The sequence below is a fragment of the Zootermopsis nevadensis genome, unplaced genomic scaffold, assembly GCF_977971745.1.
Source record: "Zootermopsis nevadensis isolate Lab colony 2312 unplaced genomic scaffold, Znev_1.0 Znev_ptg000010l, whole genome shotgun sequence".
NCBI classification, from domain to species: Eukaryota; Metazoa; Arthropoda; class Insecta; order Blattodea; family Termopsidae; genus Zootermopsis; species Zootermopsis nevadensis.
This window is the reverse complement of record NW_028259142.1, coordinates 10,798,295-10,814,529: the sequence shown is the minus strand read 5'-3', so window position 1 is coordinate 10,814,529 and position 16,235 is coordinate 10,798,295. Positions and strand designations below refer to the sequence as shown.

General features: G+C 38.1%; 1 long non-coding RNA gene across 6 annotated transcripts in view; it reads right to left on the bottom strand.

The window, feature by feature from the left end:
• The window catches only part of LOC110828484 (uncharacterized), a 321,029-nt gene that overhangs the window by 278,909 nt on the left and 25,885 nt on the right, over positions 1-16,235 (bottom strand). The window contains exon 3 of one of the 6 annotated variants that reach the window (XR_015534537.1): positions 3,452-4,492. The exons of 4 other annotated variants lie outside the window; for them this stretch is intronic. This is a non-coding gene — a long non-coding RNA (uncharacterized LOC110828484). Of the gene's footprint in view, positions 1-3,451; positions 4,493-10,694; positions 12,274-16,235 lie in introns of those variants that run through there. One more of the 6 variants, XR_015534541.1, reaches the window with a different exon arrangement.

Sequence of the window (16,235 nt, the reverse complement as noted above, 5' to 3'; positions counted from 1 at the left end):
AAAATACTTGATCTTTGCGTCAAGAAAGGTACTGTCTTTATTAAGGCTTTAAAATCAATTGCAGACTATTTTAATTATATTGAGGTTTGTAGAAGGCTCAATACGAATTTAAGAAAAAATATAAAATTATATCTTATTATTCATTCTCTTCCTAAACAAAGACAGAAAAACGCTTCCCTGTTACAAAGATAATTTTGTTTAACCCTGTTTAGGGACACAGTCTCTGTTTATTTGAGAATGGTACAAATTCCATTCGTGCATTCTATGTATGTGAGCAATTTTTTTTAAAAAAATTAAATATAGAGTAAGTGGTGCATATAGTTACCACTTGTGTTTAAATGGTTTTTAACACCTTTATATGTTACGAAACATGCACAGGATTTTGCGGGTTAAAAGTGGATGGGAGTTACAGCTGTTCTTGACATGATGACCAAAAAACCTACTGGAAATGAGACCTCGGGCATCTAATCTGCAGCCCGTCAATGGCCGAAGAAACTGAGTGCGTATATTTAAAATATTTCACAGCACATCGTGTCTAAACGTACGCGATTTTTAAATCACGTTTTCATTTTAGTCCCACAGATGAAAGGGTCTGCTCCAAAGTGAGTTAAGCTTTGATAATGTGGCCTCCCGTCACGTCGCCAGTGAGAGACAGTGTTCCAAAACTGAACAGCGCGGATAATTGAAGAAAACGATTTTACAAAAGTCGATCCGGAAGAGAAATAAAAGGCATAAAAATGATTTGAGGCTAAAGAATATTCTGAAATATAACCCACTTGCTGCATATGGATGAGGTTCTTGTGGGATCGGGAGAGGAAAGGGGTGGTTCCGTCTCCTTAAAATCGACATCTCAGCTTGTCACTCAGTTTCGTTATCCCCTGCATTAAAATTTGGTTATTAAATTCCAGTGCAGAAAGTTATTCCAAGGAATGTCTTTCTTATATCAAAGTTTAGTGCAAAATTTAGTGTCATCTGAGGCTGGAAGAATGTCAAGTTGATCGACTTTTGAGTGGTTCGTTTCGCGCTTTTTACGAAGTCTGTGTTAGCATTTGATGGCCATTATCTCAAAACTTTACAGACTATTATATGGATGATTAGTTCTTGAGTTATTCAACTACGCTGTTTCAACTATTAACGTATAGAATTATTCTAGTCATGAATTATTCGAGTCTTATTGTAGATCTCCAAGTGAGGGAATTTTTAAAAGGCGATTTGGGTCGGAAAAGCTCAGAGAGCAAAAGGGTGTTTAAAGGAGATAAATTTTTGTTTTGAAATATAAGTTTTGGAATCGATATTTTTAGTTCATTAATGTTTGACTTTAGCTCCAACGGTTACATTGCCTAGAAAACTATCCTAGGGTGTGCATTTGTTTACGAATTCCTACTTCACCTTAAGCCCGTAGGCAGAGCCCTGCTTGGTCAAAGCCATAAATACTTAACAAAGTATTGCCGTATTCATTACTGACGTAAAATTAACAAAGTCTTCACCTTTGTCTAACACTCTCGTAGCAGAAACTACAAGTTCACAACATTAATATCAAGTCCGTCACTGGATACTGTCTCAAGCCAGTTTAATCCACTGCCCATGCTCACAAATTAGAAACCGAAATTGTGTTAACTTTAATATCTATTACTGAATACTTTCTTGTAATTATCATCGTCCTTCAGACTGCTTACAACCTTCATATTTACAGTCCATTAATATACGTCGAAGTTCGATCTTATTCATTATTCTGAAAAAGCATATGATCGAAATTAAGAGAATATTTTCACAGTTGATCTGTCCATTCTCACATCAACTGCACTAATGTTTTTATCCTGGAACACAAATCAGGGCCTTGGACGTATGTCTATTAGAAATATTAGAGTAACCAATTCTCTGGTATTAGAACCTGAAGATTCAACAACGTTAGAATATATCTTCAGCAAAGAAGTCAGCATGCTAAAGTCACCTGCATAGCATCGGGATTAAAGGGAATTTACTCCTACCCCATTATAAGAATTTTCAATCGCCAAAATTTATGGGATGTGTACCTTACACAACGAGCCAAAAGATATGCATGAACCAGCAATGTTTCTTCTTGAGAAATAAATTAATTTAAATGAAAATGAATGCTGAAATATCGGTATATCAAAGTTAGGCCTATGTATCAATCAAATAATCTGGAGAAAAAAATAAATTGCAAAGAAACACATAGTAACATGACCACAAACAGTGAGTAGAATTTGGAAGGAAGTTGCCATGGCCTATTTTACATTTTTATCACATGAGGCCACCTAGAGTGACGGAGGCAAGCCCTCAGGATAACTAGTAATTCAGCTGATAGTAAAACCGGTTATACCCAAAAGACAAAACTAAGGGTTAAGGGTACACAGACTTATTTAATGTATATGAGTAGTGTGTCAATAGTTTTCCGAAACAATACAAATCTTAGATCAATCTTCACTATATTACAATTTTTATTAACTGCATTACTGACATCGTAAATTTAATCTCAAACCCTCCTCATACTAGTGAAGTAGTGAACTGAGTGAATGTCGAAACAATTACATGAAAACCAACGACTGAATAACTGTCAGAAATATTCCAGATTTCTTATTGGAAGAGCCACTTGTCATACGTTACTTATTAAATACGGTACTGTACGCGTCATTTAACTTGGCTCTGGAAAGAAGGGAGTGGGGAGAAAGCTTAGTGTGACACGCTCTGCGCATGCTCTGCTCAATACTGCAGCTACCATTGTACACACTGTACAAGCAGTATGCACACAAACAGTACAGCAGTAGCCCGCAGCTCAGAAAATTTTTTGATTGGTGGATGCCTGCATTGCCATCCCATTGCATACATTACGGCCCCATCTAAAGTCACTATACAGTGCGGAAGCCAGTTACAGCGACGTCGACAATTACAGAACCACATCACAAAAACTAATACCCATTATTAAATAGTACAGTGAACCAGTTCAGTCCGGTTCACATATTCACAACCTGTTCATCAAACAGAGTCAGGAAAAGCTTCACAGATGAAATTTCATGTTTGTGGACACTATTCTGCATGCATTTCTTGTTTGTTTTATTTATACATGTTCAGTATACCATAACATACACGACCTGACTATCCTACGAGCATTAGGTCAGCTGTATAAATTAACATATAAAACGTCTGAAATTTATACAAATAAATTAATTGTTTATATAGATTTATATTTGTGTGTGCGTGTATGCGTGCATGCGTGCATGCATGCATGCGTGTGTGTATGTGTGGTTTTAAAACGCAGAGCAGGCGACATCAAATTCTGGACAGAAAAATGTTTATCAAACAATTCCTGAGTTTATATTTAATTCCATTGCCTTAATTGAAATTTTATTTGAAATGTTTTCCAACAAGTATGCCACATGAGCATTTTAATATATCTTAAAAGTATAGCTTAATTATAAAATTGTAGTTGAGTTTTATTTAGTGAAATTACTTATTATGCTTTGTTTTATCTAGATTTGTTTTGAGTCCAGTTGCTTTGTCAACTTGTGAAAAAAATTCAGAGCTGTCGAAGCGTTATTTTAGTTATTAACAAGAAATTAAATAATTGCTGGTGATGTGAGTAAAAGCAGCAAACTAAAGTTAGCGACGCATCAAGCATTCTCTTCTAACTCAATAGGTTATTCCAAATCCGCATCCTGTACTTGTGAAAATATTAAGGTCGCCCTGATAATTTATTTAAAAAGTACAAATATAAAGAAAAAAAATTCACGTAACATTATTATATTATTAAGTGTTCTGTCTTACGACAGGTCCATTGCTCTTCCCAAAAAGAGCTCTCCAGTTGTCCCTATTCTCGGCTTCTCGCTTTAATTCCTGGAACGTCATCTTCTTTCCTTGTTTAAGGTCGTCGGTTAGCTGTATCAATCTTCTTCCTAGTCCTCGCTTTCCTTCAACCTGGCCTTCGGTGATATCACTCAGTAATCCATTCCTTCTCATAATATGTTCCAGCCAGTTAGCTTTCCTTCGTGTAATCGCCTGCAGAATGCTTCTTTGCTCGTTGACTCTCCTCAATACTTCTTCGTTGGTCACTCGATCCGTCCACCTGATCTTCTCTATTCTTCTCCAACACCACATTTCAAAACTCTCCAGGTATTTCTGTTCCTTCTTCCTGAGTGTCCAAGTCTCTGCTCCATACAGCGCGACACTCCATACGTTAACACTTCACTAGTTTCTTCTTCATCTCCAAGCCCAACTTGCTAGTGAGAAGTATCCTCTTCTTGACGAAAGCTGCCTTGGCCATGGCTATCCTTGCTTTTACCTCCTTGGTGCATAGAGCATCCGTCATGATTATGCTTCCCAAGTACTTGAAATGCTCCACATTCTCCATCTGTTGGTTTCCAATTACAACGTTCAATGGTTCTGCTCTCGGTGCTATCCTCATTACCTTTGATTTTTCAATGTTGATTTCCATTCCATACTCTCTACCTGTCTCCACTAACTTGTCCATCATGTTCTGTAATTCCAACATAACAATTTAAAATTTTATATTTGTATTTATATTATTATACATATTAATATTACTGAACAAGAATCTGATAAATTTAAAACAATCACAACCGAAAATGCGTAAACACTGACAGATTGATTGTTTAGGAATATTCCATCGTATGAATTAATAACATATGCAGGCTTATTTGATAATTTATTCACTTAATTATCGACTGACTGGCTTACTGGTAGCTCGTTTGCTCAACTCGGTTGCGTTGATTGTTCCCTACTCCTAACACATTAAAATCAAAGCTTCAACTGACATAACATTTTGGTCTGTATGATGCCTCAGGCACTTAGTCGCCACCTTTCACTGCGGCGACCCCGATAAGCGCCCGGGTCAGTCCAGTGAGACTGGTGGTGGACAAGATGGCACTGTGAAGGGTTTTCTCAGAGTTATTAGGTTTTGTTCCCCTGTCGTACATCCCACTATTGTTCCATTTACATTTATGTACAATCTGGAGTGTAGACAATGGGTCCGTTAGCGACCGCAGTTTCACAAAGACATAGTCTTAACCCATTGCAAAAATAATGTGTCTCTGGTAGTGTAACTCCTTAAAAAAACATGCAATGTTTACACCATCATGATTTTAAGTCTTCTGCAATCAGGTGGGAGAAGAATTTCCTCACTCAGCTGTAATGGTTATACCATCATGACTGGATAAACAGGGCCACGTTTTGAATGCATTTCACCCCTTAATCTCCATCGTGTGTGCGGAAATCTATATGAATGAATTTTCCATGACAAATTCATGACAGTACTGACTAATAACTCACATCCCATGTAACCTTCGACATTTCCATTAAGACTATACAATATCTGACCCAATTTTCGCTTATTCTTTGCCGTTCCAAGTTTCAACAGTCGTTGTCTTCCCATTGTTCAAGTCATACAAAATGTTCTGTCCAATTTCAAAATACTTTCAGTTACTTCGTAATAAAACACCTTGTACTCTCAAATTGTTGAATTGGACTTTGATGATGTTATTCAGAATCTCCTTTATTTCATACGATTTTACATAATCTCATCTGTTGATAAAATAATTCAATCGCATGAAGTAAGTTATTACAAGTCAGTGCCCAAAATACAAGATCCCCAGTACAGAGCGTTTGTTGAAGAGTCAATGTTTATTTAACTGTTGAAAACATTCTCCGTTGTTCAGGAGAAAACATAACACAGCCACCACTTAAATCCTCCATTGAACCCTATTCAGTTAATTTCAGTTCACATCCTTAAAGCCTATTTCCACAGAATCCACTTTAATTAGCAACAGAGCAAAATAAATTTTAAAGGCACGGAATGTCTAAACATTTTAATTACTTTTATTCATAAACTGGAACACTCGGTTCGAATCTCTGTCGGACACCGACTATTCCGGTTTCACTCCATCTCACAAAGTAAATTATAAAAAGTAACTTCAAGCAAATATTTCTTTTCATATCCACACTAAGTACAAATCACTTCTGAAACAAACGACGGTTCAGTTTATATATAAAATCTTCATTGCTTCTTCAAGTCATAATTAGAAATTGTACTGACGAGACAATCTTCCCGAGTTATGACGTGATAAAACCCTGAAGAAGGTTTATATATGCATAAACGTATTATCATATATAAATAAATTGTGTTAAGTGTGGATAATAAATAAATACAGCTAAGGCACTACGAGCTGTAACACAGACAACCTTACAGCTGGGTTCTCTCTTTTAAACTGGTTTGCAGGGACAGGATTTAGTTTCTAATTCTTCACTGCGACAGAGTCCACATTCTGCGGTTCTGCAGTACAAGAAAATCTCTCACAACTTATAGTTGAAAAAGGCCTTCTCTTCGATCTCTTACTTTTTATTAGATTTTTCATTCCGTTCTGGAAAGTAATAATAGAATCAGAAGTCAAGACTTGCAAGGTATTAATTGAAGCCAAACGTAGACTTGAAGGAAATGCATTTGCATTCCCTTAACCACTGTATATAATAATTCCAGTACATTTATTTCTCTTAGAAGTTATTTCTTCCACCACTCCAAGCTGATAAGCGTTCACCAAGCACAGAATAAGATAGGGAAAAGATTCATTAAATTTCTATTACGTATAACGAAATGATATTAATAATTAAGATGGGTATCGATCTGACACGAAGTGGGTTCCAAAGGAAATGGAACACATGACTCAAGATGGCGTTTACTTTATTTATTTCGTGAAAATATTTCATACTACCTTCATTTTTAGAAGCGTTTGCAACTAAAAATTGATAAAAATGCTCCTATGAACTTCGCAGTGTCTTATCAGCCAGCACGTACCAACTCGGAAGCCGCTAAACGGATTTTCGTGTCACTCGATATTGTGGAGTTTTATTAAAATTTGTCGGCATATTCAATTTTCGGTTAACACCGGAAAACAACAAAGGACACTTTATATGATGACCTACATGCATCTTTAAGCTTTAAGTGGTGAATCTTCAGCCAGACAGGCGCCTACTTAACCACTTTAAAGTCGCTGAAATCATTCGCAAAGGTCCTAGCAAATGCATCAGAATTATTACGCTCGTCAGTCGTTTCCAAATCTGCTATTTGTTTGTTTGTACAGTGCGTTTGTTCTACATTTTTAATTGACTTTGTGTTAGATTACGAGCTTGTGTAAACATTAATGCGGATGTGTCTAAAAGAAGCAGGCGGGGTGCCATCTCGATATCACAAGAACGTTCTGTGACGAAACAATTACACACACATTTTTTCACTTACTTGAAACTGTTCCAACGTAATTTCCTTTCCCAAGGAAATAAAATTGACTTATGTGATCATGCTCTATGTGATTTATGTGTCAATATGTGTGTGGCGTGTTCTTTCTTTAAACTTCTGAAACCGCCAAGAATTTTTTACGTTAATTGGCATAAGCATTATGACATTGGAGGTCAACCTAACCTTATAATATAATATTTGTGTTCCTCCTTTAGTTTCAGTTGATCCTAAAGTATATTTCAGATCACACAGTAAAGGCAATACCGGCAGATAAGTACTTTTGATCAGTGATCAAGTTTCAGCTTGATCTTTTGTGTGATTCTCACAAGAAAGAAGTGACAAAAAGCCATCGAGTTTCCTCTGTAATCACCGCTCTGTAGCTTTACAACGAGGGCACAGCCCAGCCTTTAATTAATTTACATTCTCCGCTGAGACACGGAGGACAAAAGCCTGAATATTTCAATTTCTCCTACATTCAAGGTGATATTCCACTAAGTTACTTAATGGGCATAGACTATACCAGTGAAAATAAATGTCTTGTTACAATGCTGGGAGCAAACAATGCATTTTTGATCACTTAGAAAATTGTAAAAACAGCATCTCGGCACTCAACGGCAGTTTTTTGAAACACAACAAATATTTTACAATCAAATTAAAAGCATACATAGATACACTTCTTGGTTCCTTCTTAGTTCGTTTTTCTTCCATACCGACAACATATAGCGATATTCCTTAATTTAAGAATGTTGCAGAAGTGTGGTCTATGCTTCTTTATAATCCTGAGTCCACAATACTACTCCTATTTTCACGCCCTATATTGACGTCTGAATGTGGTCCTAACACTCGCAAAATATTCTCTGTTGGCGCTTGACGAGCTGTGTATTTTCTTTTCCTCTCACGTCCCTTGATTCAGTTACGAACATTAATGTAGATTTTTGTGAAATTGTAAAAAGAAAATCATGCTTTTCGAAGCTACTGAATACAGCATAAATATGCAAAACTCAGAACGTTTTAGATTCCTAAGAAATACAGAACCATTTTATCTTTATGGGGCAGTATTGATGAATTGTCTCTTTGTCTACAGACCTACTTTTGAACCTAAACATTAAATTAAAAGAGATGAAGTGACCGAAACTGTTCCTGTTATTAACGGAATGTAAAGGGGCTGAATCCATCTGGATGTTTTTGAAGACCCTGTCACTCATCGACCTGATGATGGAGGCAGCAAGGACCTCTGAAATGTTGGTAAACGTCTACCAGGCTACATGGCACTGCAACCCATAAGGCAGCCATCTTCATACCAACCGCCCTGAGAACCTCAAACCCTACTGTTTCTCCTTTTTTTCCAAAAATGATTTATTATATGCAAAAAAGCATTTAGATAACTTTGGTCAGAATGCAGATGCAACTATCATATTTTGCTGTTGCCACATAACGCACACTATGTTCTGGCAGGCCCTAACACGCGTAATGTGACGGCGCTAGGGGCGGGGTTGGCCAGCAGGTTAACCGCAAACAAACTGTCCATGTCACGCCAGCAGATGGCGCCCATGAATCTACAGTCCCTCCTGCTTGTGTCCAACAGCCAAAAGCCCGCCCCACTAAAAAAAATAATATTTATTACGTAATATACACTGTAATGCCAGGTTCTTAATTACTTATGTGCGTCGAATTTTAATTCATGGTATTACCAGTAGTACAGTTGTTGGTCGAGCGTATTCGAACGACCAAGGTGTTGGCATTGAATACGACTGTATGCAACTGTCTTCCGCGAACAGTGGACTGTAGCGGTCTTAGATGAGTGAGATTTCTACCTTCATAAAAATAGTGATGATAAATTACTCCCTTTCCTTCTGGGTTCTTGAATTGTTCATGAAGAGAAGAGCAATGAGCGAATACGAAAAATATTTCCGCATCCCTTGGAAGAACCCCAATTTTTTTTTCGAGTTCTTCCGAATGAACTACGGAACTTGAGTTATATTCTGTAAACAATTTACTCTACGTTTACAAAAAAGCACAGAATTTATTAAACAGAAACATTTTTCATAATATCTCTTTCACATCACGATTGTGATTGTGTTTGTCATTCTAATCCCAATGGCTCCTTTGTAATCCACATTTCACAGACGCTGAAGAAAAATCAACTCTTTTGAAAGATTTACTTTGACCGTATGGATTCTTGCGGGATTTATCAAAACTCACCCACAAGCAATGTGACCATTGTCTAGACGCTTCGTACGTTTGTTATATTCACACGAAGCCCCATGAATCCGTGCGTCCAGAAGTGGCAGGAATTCGCATCCAATGTGACTGCAGCCTCACATTGTAGAGCCAATGAGTACGAATCTGTTCTTAATGAGGGGCATGCCATAACAAGCAGTGGCATTGTGTCACCAGACCTGAAGCATAACATTTGTTAGACCACGTAATAATGAAACATACCAGCAGATATGGCGTCTCCCTTTGTATACACAGAGCTTTCTTCTGAAATTAATTTTCAGCACTGCATTAAAAGAATCTTCTGAATGCAAGGTCAGGAGCGACACTTCCGACATCTACATTTGTTCCATGGAGTCCATCAATGCAAAGGTCATAGTGCATTCAGTTGCTTTTAATCCTAGATCCTTAACAACGAAAGCGAGCAACAGGTGCTTCAGAGCGGACGCTGGATGTAGTCGGCATAATATAAGTCGTAAAAGTATTTTCTAAAACTCATGAATTCACGTCTAATATTTCAGGAATTCCTGACAGAGTCAATCTACTTTCAACTGTTTCCATATACACAGAAGCAATGTCCTTGAGAGTCTGATATTCACTCAGCTATTCAAAAAGTTTCCCGACTTTTTAGAAGGCACAAAATTCATTACCACTTTCACAGCAACCTGCTACTGGTAATTATTTTGAGCTAACTGAAATGGTAGTTCCAAGGAATCCGCCTAGTCCGAGGTCCTGCGCAACATTTCAGAACATAATAATAGATTTCTCTTTACAGCGAAGGACTGAAAGCCATACAGCCAATGACCATCATTTATCGGGCCATCTGCATGCAGAATGCCTAAGTACAGAACATAACGCATTTGTATGCGAATTTTGCAAATAAATTTATCTGAGTCAATAGAATGTATTTATCGTTTTAAAATGGCATTGAGTTTCATAGACGGATAATAAGAGTTTATTTATAATGTTATTTTATTAGATAACACATATTTCAAATTAATGAAAGTTATATTTCTCCAATAAACATTTTAAGCACAAATCTAAAGTTTATATCACACTGCGAACATGTTGCTTATATATATATATATATATATATATATATATATATATATACGAGGTGCGATCAGAAAGTTTCCAGACTGCGCCTATAAAAACCCGTACACTTATCTCAGGTATTAAATTCATCCATCACCCTCGAAGTAGTTCCCCTGGGAGTGAACACAACGATCCCAGCGCCGCTGCCAAGCCTGGAAGCATCCCTGGAAATCATTCTTTGTCAGCTTGTCAAGCACCATCTGCGATTCTGCCTGAATCTCTTCTATCGTCTCAAATCTCCTTCCCTTTAGCTGAATTTTCATCTTTGGGAAGAGGAAACCTTAGAAAGGAAGTTGGGGTCGGTTCTTGCAAGATCTTTGAGCTCCTGACAAACGAGAAGTCGATTCTGCTTCTGGTCCTCAGACAGGATCCTTGGCACAAATTTGGCTGCGATGCGTCGCATGTGGAGTTCTTCCTTTAGAATCAGCTGACAGGTCCCATAGCCTATCCCAACAATGTCGCACAAGTCGTTCATGGTACGACGTCGATTTTCGTGAATGGCCTGCCGAATCTTCGTAACATTTTCGGGCGTTGTGCTCGAAGATGGTCGTCCAGAACGCTCGTCATCATCGACAGAGGTTCGGCCATTTTTAAAACGTGAATGCCACACAAAAGTTTGTGCACGACCCATTGCGGACTCCCCAAATGCTTGCTTTAGCATTTCATAGGTTTCCGTAGCCGTTTTGGCGAGTCTTTGGCAAAATTTGATGCACACGCCATTCCGAAATCGCAGGAGGGTCGGTGTAATGCACTACCAAAACGCCCGTAACTAAGAAACAAATGCTAATTCGATGATGCCGGCTGGCACACTGATTCACTATGAATGTAGGCCCAACCCCTTAGCGGCAGAAGCTCGTACTATATCCGGTTCGCCCTCTATTGACACAGTCTTGAAACTGTCGATCGCACCTCGTATACTGTAGCACGTATATACATATAGAACCATGTCCATATGCACAGCAATAACCAGCGCTTAATACGACGTTAGAAACAGCTGCACTGCTGTGAGTAATTTTAGTGGCAGTTGCTTTTAGCGCTGCGGAGTGACACATGCAGTTGTGGCCGGGAGCCGGTAATAGACAGTTGCGTGAAACTGTGTTAACGAACGAACTGTAGACAGACGCGTATGGAGATCACAAATGCATTCTTTCTTATTATAATCTTCTTTGCTTGTCAATGTTTTGAACACAGCTACGATGGAAAATTTTTAAATTTTGTCGAACACTGTATTATTATTGAAAAACTCAAAAGGATCTGGTCTAACTAGGCTAACTAGGCTTGTATCTACAGCATGGCGCCGTCTTGGCTTCTGGGTGGAGAAAACTGTCTCAAGCCATGGAATATAGAGCTGAACAAAACAAAACTTTTTAAAAATCACGCCGTTGATCACCATCAACAAACAGCAAAACTAGCCTGACCAAGCGCTGCTGGACTTAAAGTCATTTACGAAGTTTGTCCAACTTCGCTAAGACGTAAATCTGCTGCTGGGTGGATCTATGATGAATATTATAGCAGCGAGCAACTTGTTTGCATTTCATGTACAAACAAAGTGACTAAGATGTAGTGAGTTACGTTCATACGGTTTCTGTATGCACAACATGGCCTCCAATTAAACACGATACAAACCTCAGCCTCATGCTCACAGCACAGACGTTGCAGACAATCCATCATTGTGTATTCTACGCCTAAGAGATGCGCTCCTGTACCATAACGTTATTACGTCATCAAGTGAGGAACCTATTCTCATCACAACCAGGAACACACAGCTAATTCTCCAATGTCATTGTGTGTATGCTGTTATTGTTCATACTTACGATAACACTTTCTTTACTAAGTATGAGAATTCTCGTTTGGAAGAAATGGTTTTTAAAATCTCGACTTGTTTCGTATTAAATCACTTACAAGAAGTCTATCACCATTGAAGCAGGCATTTAGCCAACTAAGAAGCTTCATTAATAAAAATGACTGTCGAAATAATTATTACTTTTGTCATTTTTGCGATGAGGTAAGACTATGTCCCTGTAGAATTAAACGTCTGAAGGGACCCTTGTGCACCCCCAGGTGACATAAGAGTGAATATGGGGCAACAGTTAAATTCTATTATATATTTTGCGTTAAAAAGGATTATGAATTCTAATTGTGTACATAAAAACAGTAAAATAAGGATATATAAGACCATCATCAGGAGTATCCTCTGCTATGCAAGTGAGCTCTGGACACTGACAAAGAAAACAGAAATGATGCTGGGCGCACTTGAAAGGAAGATTTTGAGAAGAATCTTTGGACCAGTTCAGGAAAACTCGAAGTGGAGGATACGCTACAATCATGAGCTATATAGACTATATAAAAGTGATGATATAGTAACTCACATTAAACTGAGAAGGTTGGAATGTGCTGGACATGTCTACAGGATGGAAGAGTATAGGATACCCAAAAAAATATTGGAAGGAACAATATATGGGAGAAGGCCAGTGGGAAGACCTAAAGGTAGATGGCTGGATGCAGTGACGACTGACTCCAGAAATCTCCTTGGAACAGCAGCTTGGAGAAGGATAGCGTTGGATAGAGAGGATTGGAGGAAGAAGATAGAGGAGGCTAGGGCTCGATTTTGGGCTGTTACGCCATAGTAGTAGTAGTAGTAGTTAAATTCTATTGACAGGATAATATCGAAAGACTCAGAAAAGCCGGCCTCAGTGACATTTTGTCCAACACAAATCCGACGTGGACTAACCTGGGCCTGAACCCTGCCTCAGTGGTAAGAATCCAATGACTAACCGCCTGAGCTACAGCAAGGCCGTAACGAAATAATTAAGTTTAGACAGGAAAATAATTTCAAAACTCCACGTCACTCGTTCATAAAATGCACTTCACGCAAACTACTCACAAATTCAGAAATATTAACAACCTAAATGCTTTTTTAGATTTGAGGTTCTCACTGAGGTTAGCGTAAAGATGGATGTCTTCTGCATTATTACAAGATTCCCTGATGATGGAGACAGCAGGCAGTGCTGAAACGTCAATAAAATTACAATAAACTACACGGCGCTACAACCCAGAAGACATCCATCTTGAACTTCAATGCTGATGACGTAATTGTTCCCATTTAAGTCATGACTGTGTCCAGAACTGTGTTTGTAAATGCGTTGTGCATTATGATATGATAATATTATTAAGATATGAGAGGTTTTATGTTATGCGTGTACCTTCTGCCTACATACAAATTATTCCCACAATCAGGAACCGCCTGTGTTCGACTAAGCAATTCTAGTAGCCGGCCATTATTTCGAATTATAAGGTAAAATGGCTGACAGACAACGGGGTTATTACAATACTGTGGTATAGACGCTGGGGCTGCGCAATAAATCATCGCAGGTTTGGTGATAATTACATTGTGCAAGGGTTGTGCTTTTGCTGTTTAATTAGGCCGCCCATTTAATTAGAGGAGGCTTATTAGTTCGAAGCTGTATCTGTAATGCCAATTAATTAGCGCATGTGCACATTAAATCCATACATGGTTATAATATCCGGAAGTTCACTAATACGCTGGTCATCGGAAGACTAATACCCGCTACGGCTGGAAGGGACTACAGTTCTTCTGAACGTAATATTTAGCACGCTTTATTTACGAAATCACGATCCTTTGACACTTTAATCTTTGCCGTAGGCATAATGAACAATGACCATTCTGGGCATGCCTACAGATAATGTCAATTCTCCCACTTCTCCACACTGAAACATCTGTACCACTTGCTAAATTTGTTGGAAAAGATAGAACGAAGCACCACGCTATGACCAAACACCTCGACCGAGTGGTTACTATTCACTCCTGCTTCGTATTTCGGAAGTCCTGGATTCAAATATCGGCCAAGAGACTGGCTATCCAGCTACCTTCCACATCCTTTCCAATTCATTTTCATTGCTCGCCCTATTATTCGACCCCAAGAAAAGTCAACTATGCTTTACATAAACCATAAATAAATAAATAAATAAAGTAAAACACGCTACGAAGGCGTATAGTTGTCGTCAAATCAAGGTTCCCCGCACTGTTTATCTCAGCGTTTACAAGAGGATAGCCTTTAGTCTAAGGGACAACGCCGAATTTCGATCAAATATTTGTTGGTCTACACTAAAAGAAGTGGGATGAATTTAACTTTCGTCCGCATCGGCTCAACAGACTCAAAACGTTCTTCTCTAACAATCTGCCATAATTATTTCTATCCACAGCGGTACGATGATTTTTATACTCAGCGCAATCTTCAATCGACCTTATGCGTTGTGAGTGGGCCAGAAGTGACCGATGTGTACTGTCTTTTATCTGCAGTAAATGAGCATAAGGGACAATCTGGTAAGCAGAATCACGGAACACCCAATTTTTAAAATATAGTACGTGCAGAGAAATTCGAACAAACCTTTCCAATCACTACAGACAACTGAGTCTTTCTCAGTAAAATTACAAACTTAGACGCATTTATATTAAGGCGATTATTTATACACTAAAATTGATTTCAAAAACTCTTCGATAATTATATCAACATTTTAAGCGCTACTAGATGATCGCATAAAACTTAATTTACGATATGACAAATGTATCACCTTATCACTAAAAACTCTGCTCCATGGAGTTAGTTGATTCATCACAAAATACACGAGGGTGTGAGTCCTGCATAATGAATCATACACTATATGACAAAGGTCCGTAACCTTAATTAGAGGTCTTCTTGCTGTCGTGTTTCAACTATAGTTTTGTGGTTACATGGCCTAATTGTAATGCAAAAACAAAAAAATAATTTCAGTGAGATTTCAGGTTCTCGTGGTGGCGAGTTCAAAAACAAATTTTGGGCCTTGCAGTCTCGTGAAAATCTATAGGCGTTTCGAAGATGCTTACTACCTACATCATCAGAGCAATAATAACGGAGGTAGCAAACACCTCTGAAACGTCTGTCAACTTTTTCAATTATTTCAGAATACGGTCATAATTATTCCAATTTATGATGAATATTTTAACAGAGATAATATTAAAATGTCACTACTAGGCCCACTCCTTATATTAATACAATAATGTTTATGAGTTTAAATTTCGGCTGCATCTGTTTCTGCAAACCTCCATCCAAGTCGGACGCAAAATGGCTTCACATTTTAGAACCCTCTACTTAAATATAGACGATAAGAACTATCTCAAACATAAAATAACGTGTTTCGAAAAAAACATGTGTATTAATAACGAAGGACGACAGAATAATTCTGCGATAGCAACAGCCCCATTTGTCCATTTGAATGTGCTTTTCACACCAGCCAGCAGAATGCGACAGCAACACGTGTGTAAGTTTCTCGTTGAATAGTACAATATGGCTACCAGAGCCACAACCCGACTGCCATATTGTAACAGCTGTTTATTCCTCGCGCGCCATGTAGCTGGTGGAATTGCAATTTAACGGTGTTACAAAATCACAATTTTATACTTTTATAGCTTCTTTTGTGACAAAGAGTCATCGCAATTCGGTATAGCATTTTTTTTAATTAATTTCATATTGAGGACACCAGATGGCGTTATCGCCGGGCCCGCAATTTCGCCAAAATACAATTCTCAATAAAATTTAAACCAAATTTGCTGACTTCTGTGTTCTAATACATGCTTTATGCACTGAAAAGATGCCTTTAAAGC